The sequence below is a fragment of the Syngnathus leptorhynchus genome, unplaced genomic scaffold, assembly GCF_054491065.1.
Source record: "Syngnathus leptorhynchus isolate UIUO unplaced genomic scaffold, UIUO_Slep HiC_scaffold_51, whole genome shotgun sequence".
NCBI lineage: Eukaryota > Metazoa > Chordata > Actinopteri > Syngnathiformes > Syngnathidae > Syngnathus > Syngnathus leptorhynchus.
Genome location: NW_028232018.1, coordinates 357,501 through 372,500, shown reverse-complemented (window position 1 = coordinate 372,500; position 15,000 = coordinate 357,501).

Sequence of the window (15,000 nt, the reverse complement as noted above, 5' to 3'; positions counted from 1 at the left end):
CAAAGTGGCCTCGGAGGCGGTCCGTGGGGGACGACGGGGGGGGGACGGGCGTCGGCCCTCCGGCCCGAGCAGAGAACGTTCGGTCACCCAAGCGGGAATCTGCGCCCCGGCCCGAGTCGGACTCGGTCGGTGCGGCCCGCTGAGGCCCTCAACTATTCCCGTACGCGGGGGTCGGGAGCTGCGGCGCTGCGCCGGCGACTTACCCGCGCGAGGCACGCACTGCGTGCGGCCAGGATGCGGAGTTGGATCGGCGCTGGTTGGGAACCCTCGGGGAACGAAGGCGGACGGCGGCCAGCCGGCGCCGACGAACCCGTCGGGGAGGGGGCTGGTGGCAGGCGCGATCGGCACTATTGCTGACTGCCGGGAGGGAAGCTGCGCCCCGGCCGAGTCAGACTCAGCCGTTGCGGCCCCCCCGAGCCCGCAGCGCGTAGCGCGGAAGCCATACGCCCCCCCGATGCGGAGCGACAGACGCCCCCGCGACCGCGGTTGGTCGGGAAGGCTTTTCGGATAGAGGTCGGACGGTGTGTGTGGACGGCTTCCCGTGGTGCCGCCGCTATCAAGCCGGAGGGTTTGAGAAACGACATTCGCGGAAGGACCGGCGCGGCCGGCGGACGCTCGCACGCGCGGCGCCCGACACTCAGCCGCTCGCTCGGCCTCCGTGGATCGTGGCTAGGTGGGATGGATGCCAAACCGGGTCGTCTCGGTCTCGCCGCAGTACGGTCGCGCCGGGGCCTGCGGGGCGGCGCGGGGAGCGCACGCTCACGCGGCGGCCGGGGCGCTAGAGTGCGACCCGCAGTGGGTAGGAACCGTCCACCCGACGTCGGACGAGCCGAGGCCGATGGGGGCCCTACCAAGGCGGGTCATGAGTGCCAGTCGGTCAGTTGGGTGAGGGGGTACTCGGAGGCCCGCCGGGAGCAGACGGGCGACCGGGGATGGGGGGCGTACGCGGGCGGGCGCCGGGAGAAGACGGCCCGTCCGGGGTCGAATCTCGGCCTGTGTTTTCGGAGCCGGCCGGGCATCACGCTCCCTCCTTGGATGGACAACATTCGTAGTTGACACTTTGTGTCATTTTATCCGAGCGGGCGGGCGCCTCGAGAGGCGGACCGTCCGGGGCGACTCTCGGCCTGTGTTTTCGGAGCCGGCCGGGCCTCACGCTCCCTCCTTGGATGGACAACATTCGTAGTTGACACTTTGTGTCATTTTATCCGAGCGGGCGGGCGCCGCGAGGCGGACCGTCCGGGGCGACTCTCGGCCTGTGTTTAAGGAGCCGGCCGGGCATCACGCTCCTTCCTTGGATGGACAACATTCGCAGTTGACACTTTGTGTCATTTTATCCGAGCAGACGGGCGCCGCGAGGCGGACCGTCCGGGGCGACTCTCGGCCTGTGTTTAAGGAGCCGGCCGGGCATCACGCTCCTTCCTTGGATGGACAACATTCGCAGTTGACACTTTGTGTCATTTTATCCGAGCAGACGGGCGCCGCGAGGCGGACCGTCCGGGGCGACTCTCGGCCTGTGTTTAAGGAGCCGGCCGGGCATCACGCTCCTTCCTTGGATGGACAACATTCGTAGTTGACACTTTGTGTCATTTTATCCGAGCGGGCGGGCGCCTCGAGAGGCGGACCGTCCGGGGCGACTCTCGGCCTGTGTTTTCGGAGCCGGCCGGGCCTCACGCTCCCTCCTTGGATGGACAACATTCGTAGTTGACACTTCGTGTCATTTTATCCGAGCAGACGGGCGCCGCGAGGCGACCGTCCGGGGCGACTCTCGGCCTGTGTTTAAGGAGCCGGCCGGGCATCACGCTCCTTCCTTGGATGGACAACATTCGTAGTTGACACGTTGTGTCATTTTATCCGAGCGGGCGGGCGCCGCGAGGCGGACCGTCCGGGGCGACTCTCGGCCTGTGTTTAAGGAGCCGGCCGGGCATCACGCTCCTTCCTTGGATGGACAACATTCGTAGTTGACACTTTGTGTCATTTTATCCGAGCGGGCGGGCGCCGCGAGGCGGACCGTCCGGGGCGACTCTCGGCCTGTGTTTAAGGAGCCGGCCGGGCATCACGCTCCTTCCTTGGATGGACAACATTCGTAGTTGACACTTTGTGTCATTTTATCCGAGCGGGCGGGCGCCGCGAGGCAGACCGTCCGGGGCGACTCTCGGCCTGTGTTTAAGGAGCCGGCCGGGCATCACGCTCCTTCCTTGGATGGACAACATTCGCAGTTGACACTTTGTGTCATTTTGTTCGGCCTGTGTTTAAGGAGGCGGCCGTCCTCCACTCGGTCCGTGTTTAAGGAGCGACACTCGCGCTCCGGTTCGGCCTGTGTTTAAGGAGGCGGCCGTCCTCCACTTGGTCTGTGTTAAGGGCGACACTCGGTCCGTGTTTAAGGAGCCTGGCCCTTGCGCTCCGGTTCGGCCTGTATTTAGGGAGGCGGCCGTCCTCCGCTTGGTCTGTGTTAAGGGCGACACTCGGTCCGTGTTTAAGGAGCCTGGCCCTGACGCTCCTCTCCGGCCTGTGTTTAAGGAGGCGGCCGTCCTCCCCTTGGTCTGTGTTAAGGGCGACACTCGGTCCGTGTTTAAGGAGCCTGGCCCTGACGCTCCTCTCCGGCCTGTGTTTAAGGAGGCGGCCGTCCTCCCCTTGGTCTGTGTTAAGGGCGACACTCGGTCCGTGTTTAAGGAGCCTGGCCGTGACGCTCCTCTCCGGCCTGTGTTTAAGGAGGCGGCCGTCCTGCCCTTGGTCTGTGTTAAGGGCGACACTCGGTCCGTGTTTAAGGAGCCTGGCCCTCGCGCTCCGGTTCGGCCTGTATTTAGGGAGGCGGCCGTCCTCCGCTTGGTCTGTGTTAAGGGCGACACTCGGTCCGTGTTTAAGGAGCCTGGCCCTGACGCTCCTCTCCGGCCTGTGTTTAAGGAGGCGGCCGTCCTCCCCTTGGTCTGTGTTAAGGGCGACACTCGGTCCGTGTTTAAGGAGCCTGGCCCTCGCGCTCCGGTTCGGCCTGTATTTAGGGAGGCGGCCGTCCTCCGCTTGGTCTGTGTTAAGGGCGACACTCGGTCCATGTTTAAGGAGCCTGGCCCTGACGCTCCTCTCCGGCCTGTGTTTAAGGAGGCGGCCGTCCTCCCCTTGGTCTGTGTTAAGGGCGACACTCGGTCCGTGTTTAAGGAGCGGCCCTCGCGCTCTGGTTCGGCCTGTATTTAGGGAGGCGGCCGTCCTCCGCTTGGTCTGTGTTAAGGGCGACACTCGGTCCGTGTTTAAGGAGCCGGCCCTGACGCTCCTCTTCGGCCTGTGTTTAAGGAGGCGGCCGTCCTCCACTTCCTTCCATGCACAACCACATTCGCAGTTGACACTTTGCCATTTTTTCAGAGAGGTGACACTTAGTCGTTTTTTCGAAAGTTGACACTTAGTCGTTTTTTCGAAAGATGACACTTTGCCGTTTTTTCAGAGAGGTGACACTTTGTCGTTTTTTCGAAAGTTGACACTTAGCCGTTTTTTCGAAAGTTGACACTTAGCCGTTTTTTCGAAAGTTGACACTTAGTCACTTTTTCGCCACAGTGACACCTCCAGCGCGTGCCACGGCGCTTTTCAGGTCTTCTATCCGACCTTGTGCTGTCGAGGACGGCGTGTCCGACGCCGTGGGGAGACCAGCACCATCTCCTCCATACTCGTAAACGAGGTGCTTTGGAAAACGGGGGGAAAGTCGATGAGTACACTGACTACTGGGACCATTTCATTGTACTCTGGCGCACCTGAAGACCAAAAAAGGTACTGCACCTTAGCCCGGGTACCTCACCCCCTGGTACCTCGAGGAGAACTTAGAAAAATTTCGACAAATTTTTGGTGAGCTCCAGGGAGAGAGGCTGATTTTTCGCTTTTTGAGGCCGACCGCCGAACCGGCGCGGGGCGGACTCACAAGCCCCGCAGAGCCGTGGGCACTTAGTCGTTTTTTCAGAGAGGCGACACTTAGTCGTTTTTTCAGAGGCGACACTTAGTCGTTTTTTCGAAAGTTGACACTTAGCCGTTTTTTCGAAAGTCGACACTTAGCCGTTTTTTTGGAAAGTTGACACTTAGTCGTTTTTTCGAAAGTTGACACTTAGTCGTTTTTTCGCCACAATTGGCTCTGAGCTCCAGGGGGAGAGCCTGGTTTTGCCTTATTTCAGGCCGGCTGGGGAACCGGCGCGGGTCGGATGCACGAGCCCGGCAGAGCCGTGGGCACTTAGAAAATTTTCGCCGATTAAGCTGGGACCTCCAGGCGGAGACCGGCATTCCTCGTCCTCGGGGTTCGACCCAGGAACCGGCGCTGGGCAGACGCCGTAGCCACGCAGAGCCGTGGGCACTTAGAAAATATTCGCCAAGTTGGCTCTGAGCTCCAGGCGGAGAGGCTGGTTTTGCCTTATTTCAGGCCGGCTGGGGAACCGGCGCGGGTCGGATGCACGAGCCCGCAGAGCCGTGGGCACTTTGCCATTTTCTCAGAGTCGACACTTAGTCGTTTTTTCAGAGAGGCGACACTCTGTCGTTTTTTCGAAAGTTGACACTTTGCCGTTTTTTCAGAGAGGCGACACTTAGCCGTTTTATCGAAAGTTGACACTTAGCCGTTTTTTCGAAAGTCGACACTTAGCCGTTTTTTCAGAGATGTGACACTTAGCCGTTTTTTCGAAAGTTGACACTTAGCCGTTTTTTCGAAAGTCGACACTTAGCCGTTTTTTCAGAGATGTGACACTTAGCCGTTTTTTCGAAAGTTGACAGCCGTTTTTTCGAAAGTCGACACTTAGCCGTTTTTTCAGAGATGTGACACTTTGCCGTTTTTTCGAAAGTTGACACTTAGCCGTTTTTTCGAAAGTTGACACTTAGTCGTTTTTTCAGAGATGTGACACTTTGCCACTTTTTCGCCACAATTGGCTGTGAGCTCCAGGAGGAGACCGTTATTTTTCGTCATTCTAGGCCGGCTGCGGAACCGGCGCTGGGCGGACGCCAAAGCTCGGCAGGGCCGTGGGCACTTAGAAACTTTTTGCCAAGTTGGCTGTGAGCTCCAGGAGGAGACCGTTATTTTTCGTCATTCTAGGCCGGCTGCAGAACCGGCGCGGCTCGGATGCACGAGCCCGCAGAGCCGTGGGCACTTTGCCACTTTTCGCCACAATTGGCTGTGAGCTCCAGGAGGAGACCGTTATTTTTCGTCATTCGAGGCCGACTGCGGAACCGGCGCTGGGCGGACGCCAAAGCTCGGCAGGGCCGTGGGCACTTAGAAACTTTTTGCCAAGTTGGCTGTGAGCTCCAGGAGGAGACCGTTATTTTTCGTCATTCTAGGCCGGCTGCAGAACCGGCGCGGCTCGGATGCACGAGCCCGCAGAGCCGTGGGCACTTTGCCACTTTTTCGCCACAATTGGCTGTGAGCTCCAGGAGGAGACCGTTATTTTTCGTCATTCTAGGCCGGTTGCAGAACCGGCGCGGCTCGGATGCACGAGCTCGCAGAGCCGTGGGCACTTAGAAAATTTTCAGAGAGGCGACACTTTGCCATTTTTTCAGAGAGGTGACACTTAGTCGTTTTTTCGAAAGTTGACACTTAGCCGTTTTTTCGAAAGTTGACACTTAGCCGTTTTTTCGAAAGTTGACACTTAGTCGTTTTTTCGCCACAGTGCCCACCTCCAGCGCGTGCCACGGCGCTTTCCAGGTCTTCTATCCGACCTTGTGCTGTCGAGGACGGCGTGTCCGACGCCGTGGGGAGACCAGCACCATCTCCTCCATACTCGTAAAGGAGGTGCTTTGGAAAACGGGGGGAAAGTCGATGAGTACACTGACTACTGGGACCATTTCATTGTACTCTGGCGCACCTGAAGACCAAAAAAGGTACTGCATCTTAGCCCGGGTACCTCACCCCCTGGTACCTCGAGGAGAACTTAGAAAAATTTCGACAAATTTTTGGTGAGCTCCAGGGAGAGAGGCTGATTTTTCGCTTTTTGAGGCCGACCGCCGAACCGGCGCGGGGCGGACTCACAAGCCCCGCAGAGCCGTGGGCACTTAGTCGTTTTTTCAGAGAGGCGACACTTAGTCGTTTTTTCGAAAGTTGACACTTAGCCGTTTTTTCGAAAGTTGACACTTAGCCGTTTTTTCGAAAGTCGACACTTAGCCGTTTTTTCGAAAGTTGACACTTAGTCGTTTTTTCGAAAGTTGACACTTAGTCGTTTTTTCGCCACAATTGGCTCTGAGCTCCAGGGGGAGAGCCTGGTTTTGCCTTATTTCAGGCCGGCTGGGGAACCGGCGCGCAGCAGACACCTTCGCGCGCAAGTGCCGTGGGCACTTAGAAAATATTCGCCAAGTTGGCTCTGAGCTCCAGGCGGAGAGGCTGGTTTTGCCTTATTTCAGGCCGGCTGGGGAACCGGCGCGGGTCGGATGCACGAGCCCGCAGAGCCGTGGGCACTTAGTCGTTTTTTCAGAGAGGCGACACTTAGTCGTTTTTTCAGAGAGGCGACACTTAGCCGTTTTTTCGAAAGGCGACACTTAGCCGTTTTTTCGAAAGTTGACACTTAGCCGTTTTTTCGAAAGTCGACACTTAGCCGTTTTTTCGAAAGTTGACACTTAGCCGTTTTTTCGAAAGTTGACACTTAGTCGTTTTTTCGCCACAATTGGCTCTGAGCTCCAGGGGGAGAGGCTGGTTTTGCCTTATTTCAGGCCGGCTGGGGAACCGGCGCGGGTCGGATGCACGAGCCCGCAGAGCCGTGGGCACTTTGCCGTTTTTTCAGAGAGGCGACACTTAGTCGTTTTTTCAGAGAGGCGACACTTAGTCGTTTTTTCAGAGAGGCGACACTTAGCCGTTTTTTCAGAGAGGCGACACTTAGCCGTTTTTTCAGAGAGGCGACACTTAGCCGTTTTTTCAGAGAGGCGACACTTAGCCGTTTTTTCGAAAGTTGACACTTAGTCGTTTTTTCGAAAGTTGACACTTAGTCGTTTTTTCGCCGATTTTGCTGGGACCTCCAGGCGAGGACCGGCGTTTTTCGTCTTCCGGGTTCGACCCGGGAACCAGCGCCGAGCGGACACATTCGCTCGCAAGTGCCGTTGGCACTTAGAAAATTTTTCGTTTGTCATGAGCTCCGGGCGAGGACCGGCGTTTTTCGTCTTCCGGGTTCGACCCGGGAACCAGCGCCGAGCGGACACATTCGCTCGCAAGTGCCGTTGGCACTTAGAAAATTTTTCGTTTGTCATGAGCTCCGGGCGGAGACCGGCATTTTTCGTCATTCGAGGCCGACGGGGGAACCAGCCGGAGCGGACACGTTTGCTCGGAAGAGCCGTTGGCACTTAGAAAAAATTCCGTGTCTCGTGAGCTCCAGGGGGGACAGGCTGGTTTTATTCATCCGTAGCCGACATGGGAACCAGCGCGGAGCGGATTGGTGTTGCGCTGGCATATACCTCATCTCTCTCAGGAGTCCCCCCCTTATACGTGCCGATTGTGTTTTGGAAAACGGGGGGTAACTGGATGAGTACACTGACTAGGGGGACCAGTACACTAGCGAGTGGGACCAGTACACTGACTAGTGGGACCAACACACTATGAGCGCCTGGTACCTAAAATGGAAGTATAGAGGCCGACTTTCGGGCAAGATCACGCCGGGTTAGGCTTCCAGGACCTCGGCTAAGCAATTTTAACGGGTCGCCCGGTTCTTTTTTGATCCAGCCCGGTTCTTTTTTTTATCCAGCCTGGTTCTTTTTACACTTCCAGCTGGAGCTCGGGAGCGGCTTTTTGCACAAGATCACGCCGGGTTAGGCTTCCAGGACCTCGGCTAAGCAATTTTAACGGGTCGCCCGGTTCTTTTTTGATCCAGCCCGGTTCTTTTTTTTATCCAGCCTGGTTCTTTTTACACTTCCAGCTGGAGCTCGGGAGCGGCTTTTTGCACAAGATCACGCCGTGTTAGGCTTCCAGGACCTCGGCTAAGCAATTTTAACGGGTCGCCCGGTTCTTTTTTGATCCAGCCCGGTTCTTTTTTTTATCCAGCCTGGTTCTTTTTACACTTCCAGCTGGAGCTCGGGAGCGGCTTTTTGCACAAGATCACGCCGTGTTAGGCTTCCAGGACCTCGGCTAAGCAATTTTAACGGGTCGCCCGGTTCTTTTTTGATCCAGCCCGGTTCTTTTTTTATCCAGCCCGGTTCTTTTTACACTTCCAGCTGGAGCTCGGGAGCGGCTTTTTGCACAAGATCACGCCGTGTTAGGCTTCCAGGACCTCGGCTAAGCAATTTTAACGGGTCGCCCGGTTCTTTTTTGATCCAGCCCGGTTCTTTTTTTTATCCAGCCTGGTTCTTTTTACACTTCCAGCTGGAGCTCGGGAGCGGCTTTTTGCACAAGATCACGCCGGGTTAGGCTTCCAGGACCTCGGCTAAGCAATTTTAACGGGTCGCCCGGTTCTTTTTTTATCCAGCCCGGTTCTTTTTTTTATCCAGCCTGGTTCTTTTTACACTTCCAGCTGGAGCTCGGGAGCGGCTTTTTGCACAAGATCACGCCGTGTTAGGCTTCCAGGACCTCGGCTAAGCAATTTTAACGGGTCGCCCGGTTCTTTTTTGATCCAGCCCGGTTCTTTTTTTTATCCAGCCTGGTTCTTTTTACACTTCCAGCTGGAGCTCGGGAGCGGCTTTTTGCACAAGATCACGCCGGGTTAGGCTTCCAGGACCTCGGCTAAGCAATTTTAACGGGTCGCCCGGTTCTTTTTTGATCCAGCCCAGTTCTTTTTTTTATCCAGCCCGGTTCTTTTTACACTTCCAGCTGGAGCTCGGGAGCGGCTTTTTGCACAAGATCACGCCGGGTTAGGCTTCCAGGACCTCGGCTAAGCAATTTTAACGGGTCGCCCGGTTCTTTTTTGAACCAGCCCGGTTCTTTTTCCACTTCCAGCTGGAGCTCAGCAGCGGCTTTTTGCACAAGATCACGCCGGGTTAGGCTTCCAGGACCTCGGCTAAGCAATTTTACCGGCCCGCCCGGTTCTTTTTTTTATCCAGCCCGGTTCTTTTTACACTTCCAGCTGGAGCTCGGGAGCGGCTTTTTGCACAAGATCACGCCGGGTTAGGCTTCCAGGACCTCGGCTAAGCAATTTTAACGGGTCGCCCGGTTCTTTTTTGATCCAGCCCGGTTCTTTTTACACTTCCAGCTGGAGCTCAGCAGCGGCTTTTTGCACAAGATCACGCCGGGTTAGGCTTCCAGGACCTCGGCTAAGCAATTTTACCGGGTCGCCCGGTTCTTTTTTTGAACCAGCCCGGTTCTTTTTACACTTCCAGCTGGAGCTCAGCAGCGGCTATTTGCACAAGATCACGCCGGGTTAGGCTTCCAGGACCTCGGTTAAGCACTTCTAACGGGCCCTGGTCCACCCCTGCCAGCGCAATTCAAAACTTGGCATTAATTTCGACCTAAGAGACGAAGTCTGATTTTTTTCTACCACTTGGGCGGCCTTTTTGCACCCAGAACACCCGCACCGGCACCATAAATTCGAAGGGTGCCGAGTGCGTCGGCGCAGATTCTGCGACGGAGTGACACTTCCCTCTTGTGGACATTCGGCGGTAGGTGAAATGCGCACTCGGTCTTCTCTTTTCTTTTCCTTCCAGTGAAACTTTGGCAACATTCTGCGAGCTGCTGGCTTCCAGAACCTCGGTCAAGCAGGTGGAGGATTTTTTTCCACTTCCAGCTGGAGGTGAGGAGGGACTTTTTGGGCAAGATCACGCCGACTTAGCAAGCAAGGTGGAAGTGCCAGCATGCTCCGTGGCTGGAAGTGTGGATGTGCCAGCACCCTCCGTGGCTGGAGCTATGGAAGTGTGGAGCACCAGCACCCTCCGTGCCTATGGAAGTGTGGAGCTCCAGCACCCTCCGTGCCTATGGAAGTGTGGAGCTCCACCACCCTCCGTGCCTATGGAAGTGTGGAGCTCCCGCACCCTCCGTGCCTATGGAAGTGTGGAGCTCCAGCACCCTCCGTGCCTATGGAAGTGTGGAGCTCCAGCACCCTCCGTGCCTATGGAAGTGTGGAGCTCCAGCACCCTCCCTGCCTATGGAAGTGTGGAGCTCCAGCACCCTCCCTGCCTATGGAAGTGTGGAGCTCCAGCACCCTCCCTGCCTATGGAAGTGTGGAGCTCCAGCACCCTCCCTGCCTATGGAAGTGTGGAGCTCCAGCACCCTCCCTGCCTATGGAAGTGTGGAGCTCCAGCACCCTCCCTGCCTATGGAAGTGTGGAGCTCCAGCACCCTCCCTGCCTATGGAAGTGTGGAGCTCCAGCACCCTCCCTGCCTATGGAAGTGTGGAGCTCCAGCACCCTCCGTGCCTATGGAAGTGTGGAGCTCCAGCACCCTCCGTGCCTATGGAAGTGTGGAGCTCCAGCACCCTCCCTGCCTATGGAAGTGTGGAGCTCCAGCACCCTCCCTGCCTATGGAAGTGTGGAGCTCCAGCACCCTCCGTGCCTATGGAAGTGTGGGGCTCCAGCACCCTCCGTGCCTATGGAAGTGTGGAGCTCCAGCACCCTCCCTGCCTATGGAAGTGTGGAGCTCCAGCACCCTCCGTGCCTATGGAAGTGTGGAGCTCCAGCACCCTCCGTGCCTGGAGCTATGGAGCTATGGAGCTATGGAAGTATGGAGCTATGGAGCTATGGAAGTATGGAGCTATGGAGCTCTGGAGCTATGGAACTATGGAAGTATGGAGCTATGGAGCTATGGAGGTATGGAGCTATGGAGCTCTGGAGCTCTGGAGCTATGGAGCTATGGAAGTATGGAGCTATGGAGCTCTGGAGCTCTGGAGCTATGGAGCTATGGAAGTATGGAGCTATGGAGCTCTGGAGCTATGGAGCTATGGAGCTATGGAAGTATGGAGCTATTGAGCTATGGAGCTATGGAGCTATGGAAGTATGGAAGTATGGAGCTATGGAGCTATGGAGCTATGGAGCTATGGAGCTATGGAGCCACAAGCCAGCACCCTCCGTGGCTCAACCAGGCCGGCCCAGAGTTCCAGCCGCTCGGCTTCACTCTCTCACAAGCCCCGCCTGGAGCTCCCCAGCCCGCCCCTGGTACCTCAACTACCGAGGCCAGCCGCTAAACCACGCCGGCCCAGAGTTCCTGCCGCTCGGCTTCACTCTCTCACAAGCCCCGCCTGGAGCTCCCCAGCCCACCCCTGGTACCTCAACTACCGAGGCCAGCCGCTCGACCAGGCCGGCCCAGAGTTCCAGCCGCTCGGATAAGCTCTGTCACTCTCCCGCTAAGCAGCCACCGGTAACGGGGAAATGTCGCCGCCTTGTGGACACGCCCTTGTAAATGAATGGGCTTTCGCACTTAGTGCAATTTTCGCCAACTCTCTGACTGGAGCTATGGAAGTATGGAGCTCTGGAGCTCTGGAGCTATGGAGCTATGGAGCTATGGAGCTATGGAGCTCTGGGGCTATGGAAGTATGGAGCTATGGAGCTATGGAGCTATGGAGCTATGGAGCTATGGAAGTATGGAGCTATGGAGCTATGGATGTATGGAGCTATGGAGCCACCAGCCAGCCAGGCTGGAGCTATGGAAGTATGTAGCCATGGAGCTCTGGAGCTATGGAAGTATGGAGCTATGGAGCTCTGGAGCTATGGAGCTAAGGAAGTATGGAGCTATGGAGCTCTGGAGCTATGGAAGTATGGAGCTATGGAGCTCTGGGGCTATGGAAGTATGGAGCTATGGAGCTATGGAAGTATGGAAGTATGGAGCTATGGAGCTATGGAAGTATGGAGCTATGGAGCTATGGAAGTATGGAGCTATGGAGCTATGGAAGTCTGGAGCTATGGAAGTATGGAGCTATGGAGCTATGGAAGTATGGAGCTCTGGAGCTATGGAGCTATGGAGCCACAAGCCAGCACCCTCCGTGGCTCAACCACGCCGGCCCAGAGTTCCAGCCGCTCGGCTTCACTCTCTCACAAGCCCCGCCTGGAGCTCCCCGGCCCACCCCTGGTACCTCAACTACCGAGGCCAGCCGCTCGACCACGCCGGCGCAGAGTTCCAGCCGCTCGGATAAGCTCTGTCACTCTCCCGCTAAGCAGCCACCGGTAACGGGGAAATGTCGCCGCCTTGTGGACACACCCTTGTAAATGAATGGGCTTTCGCACTTAGTGCAATTTTCGCCAACTCTCTGACTGGAGCTATGGAAGTATGGAGCTCTGGAGCTCTGGAGCTATGGAAGTATGGAGCTATGGAAGTATGGAGCTATGGAGCTATGGATCTATGGAAGTATGGAGTTATGGAGCTCTGGAGCTATGGAGCTATGGAGCTATGGAGCTATGGAGCTATGGAGCTATGGAAGTCTGGAGCTATGGAAGTATGGAGCTATGGAAGTATGGAGCTATGGAGCTATGGAGCTATGGAGCTATGGAGCCACCAGCCAGCACCCTCCGTGGCTCAACCACGCCGGCCCAGAGTTCCAGCCGCTCGGCTTCACTCTCTCACAAGCCCCGCCTGGAGCTCCCCAGCCCGCCCCTGGTACCTCAACTACCGAGGCCAGCCGCTCGACCAGGCCGGCCCAGAGTTCCAGCCGCTCGGCTTCACTCTCTCACAAGACCCGCCTGGAGCTCCCCGGCCTACCCCTGGTACCTCAACTACCGAGGCCAGCCGTTCGACCACGCCGGCGCAGAGTTCCAGCCGCTCGGATAAGCTCTGTCACTCTCCTGCCGCGCAGCCACCGGTAACGGGGAAATGTCGCCGCCTTGTGGACACGCCCTTGTAAATGAATGGGCTTTCGCACTTAGTGCAATTTTCGCCAACTCTCTGACTGGAGCTATGGAAGTATGGAGCTATGGAGCCACCAGCCACCCAGGCTGGAGCTATGGAGCTCTGGAGGTATGGAGCTCTGGTGCTATGGAAGTATGGATCTCTGGTGCTATGGAAGTATGGAGCTATGGAGCTATGGAAGTATGGAGCTATGGAGCTCTGGAAGTATGGAGCCCTGGAGCTCTGGAAGTATGGAGCTATGGTGCTATGGAGCTATGGAGCTCTGGTGCTATGGAGCTATGGAGCTCTGGTGCTATGGAGCTATGGAGCTATGGAGCTATGGAGCTATGGAACTCTGGTGCTATGGAGCTATGGAGCTCTGGAGGTATGGAGCTCTGGAGGTATGGAGCTATGGAGCCCTGGAGCTATGGAGCTATGGAGCTATGGAGCTATGGAGCTCTGGAGCTATGGAGCTATGGAAGTATGGAGCTATGGAGCTATGGAGCTATGGAAGTATGGAGCTATGGAGCTCTGGAGCTATGGAGCTATGGAGCTATGGAGGTATGGAGCTACGGAGCTATGGAAGTATGGAGCTATGGAAGTACGGAGCTCTGGAGCTCTGGAGCTATGGAGCTCTGGAGCTCTGGAGCTCTGGAGCTCTGGAGCTATGGAGCTATGGAAGTATGGAAGTATGGAGCTATGGAGCTATGGAAGTATGGAGCTATGGAGCCACCAGCCAGCACCCTCCGTGGCTCATCCACGCCGGCCCAGAGTTCCAGCCGCTCGGCTTCACTCTCTCACAAGACCCGCCTGGAGCTCCCCGGCCCACCCCTGGTACCTCAACTACCGAGGCCTCACGCTCGACCACGCCGGCGCAGAGTTCCAGCCGCTCGGATGAGCTCTGTCACTCTCCCGCCGCGCAGCCACCGGTAACGGGGAAATGTCGCCGCCTTGTGGACACGCCGTTGTAAATGAATGGGCTTTCGCACTTAGTGCAATTTTCGCCAACTCTCTGACTGGAGCTATGGAAGTATGGAGCTATGGAGCCACCAGCCACCCAGGCTGGAGCTATGGAGCTCTGGAGGTATGGAGCTCTGGTGCTATGGAAGTATGGAGCTCTGGTGCTATGGAAGTATGGAGCTATGGAGCTATGGTAGTATGGAGCTATGGAGCTCTGGAAGTATGGAGCTATGGAGCTCTGGAGGTATGGAGCTATGGAGCCCTGGAGCTATGGAGCCCTGGAGCTATGGAAGTATGGAGCTCTGGTGCTATGGAGCTCTGGTGCTATGGAGCTATGGAGCTCTGGTGCTATGGAGCTATGGAGCTCTGGTGCTATGGAGCTATGGAGCTATGGAGCTCTGGTGCTATGGAGCTATGGAGCTCTGGTGCTATGGAGCTATGGAGCTCTGGTGCTATGGAGCTCTGGAGGTATGGAGCTCTGGAGGTATGGAGCTCTGGTGCTATGGAAGTATGGAGCTCTGGTGCTATGGAAATATGGAGCTCTGGAGGTATGGAGGTATGGAGCTATGGAGCTCTGCAGCTATGGAAGTATGGAGCTCTGGAGGTATGGAGCCACCAGCCAGCACCCTCCGTGGCTTGATCAATGGAAGTGTTTAGGTACCAGGCGGCCAAAGTGCCGAGGCCTCACGCTCGACCACGCCGGCGCAGAGTTCCAGCCGCTCGGATGAGCTCTGTCACTCTCCCGCCGCGCAGCCACCGGTAACGGGGAAATGTCGCCGCCTTGTGGACACGCCGTTGTAAATGAATGGGCTTTCGCACTTAGTGCAATTTTCGCCAACTCTCTGACTGGAGCTATGGAAGTATGGAGCTATGGAGCCACCAGCCACCCAGGCTGGAGCTATGGAGCTCTGGAGGTATGGAGCTCTGGTGCTATGGAAGTATGGAGCTCTGGTGCTATGGAAGTATGGAGCTATGGAGCTATGGAAGTATGGAGCTATGGAGCTCTGGAAGTATGGAGCTATGGAGCTCTGGAGGTATGGAGCTATGGAGCCCTGGAGCTATGGAGCCCTGGAGCTATGGAGCTATGGAGCTCTGGTGCTATGGAGCTATGGAGCTCTGGTGCTATGGAGCTATGGAGCTCTGGAGGTATGGAGCTATGGAGCTCTGGAGCCACCAGCCAGCACCCTCCGTGGCTGGATCAATGGAAGTGTTTTAGGTACCAGGCAGCCAAAGGGCCGAGGCCTCACGCTCGGCCACGCCGGCGCAGAGATCCAGCCGCTCGGATGAGCTCTGCCACTCTCCCGCCGCGCAGCCACCGGTAACGGGGAAATGTCGCCGCCTTGTGGACACGCCGTTGTAAATGAATGGGCTTTC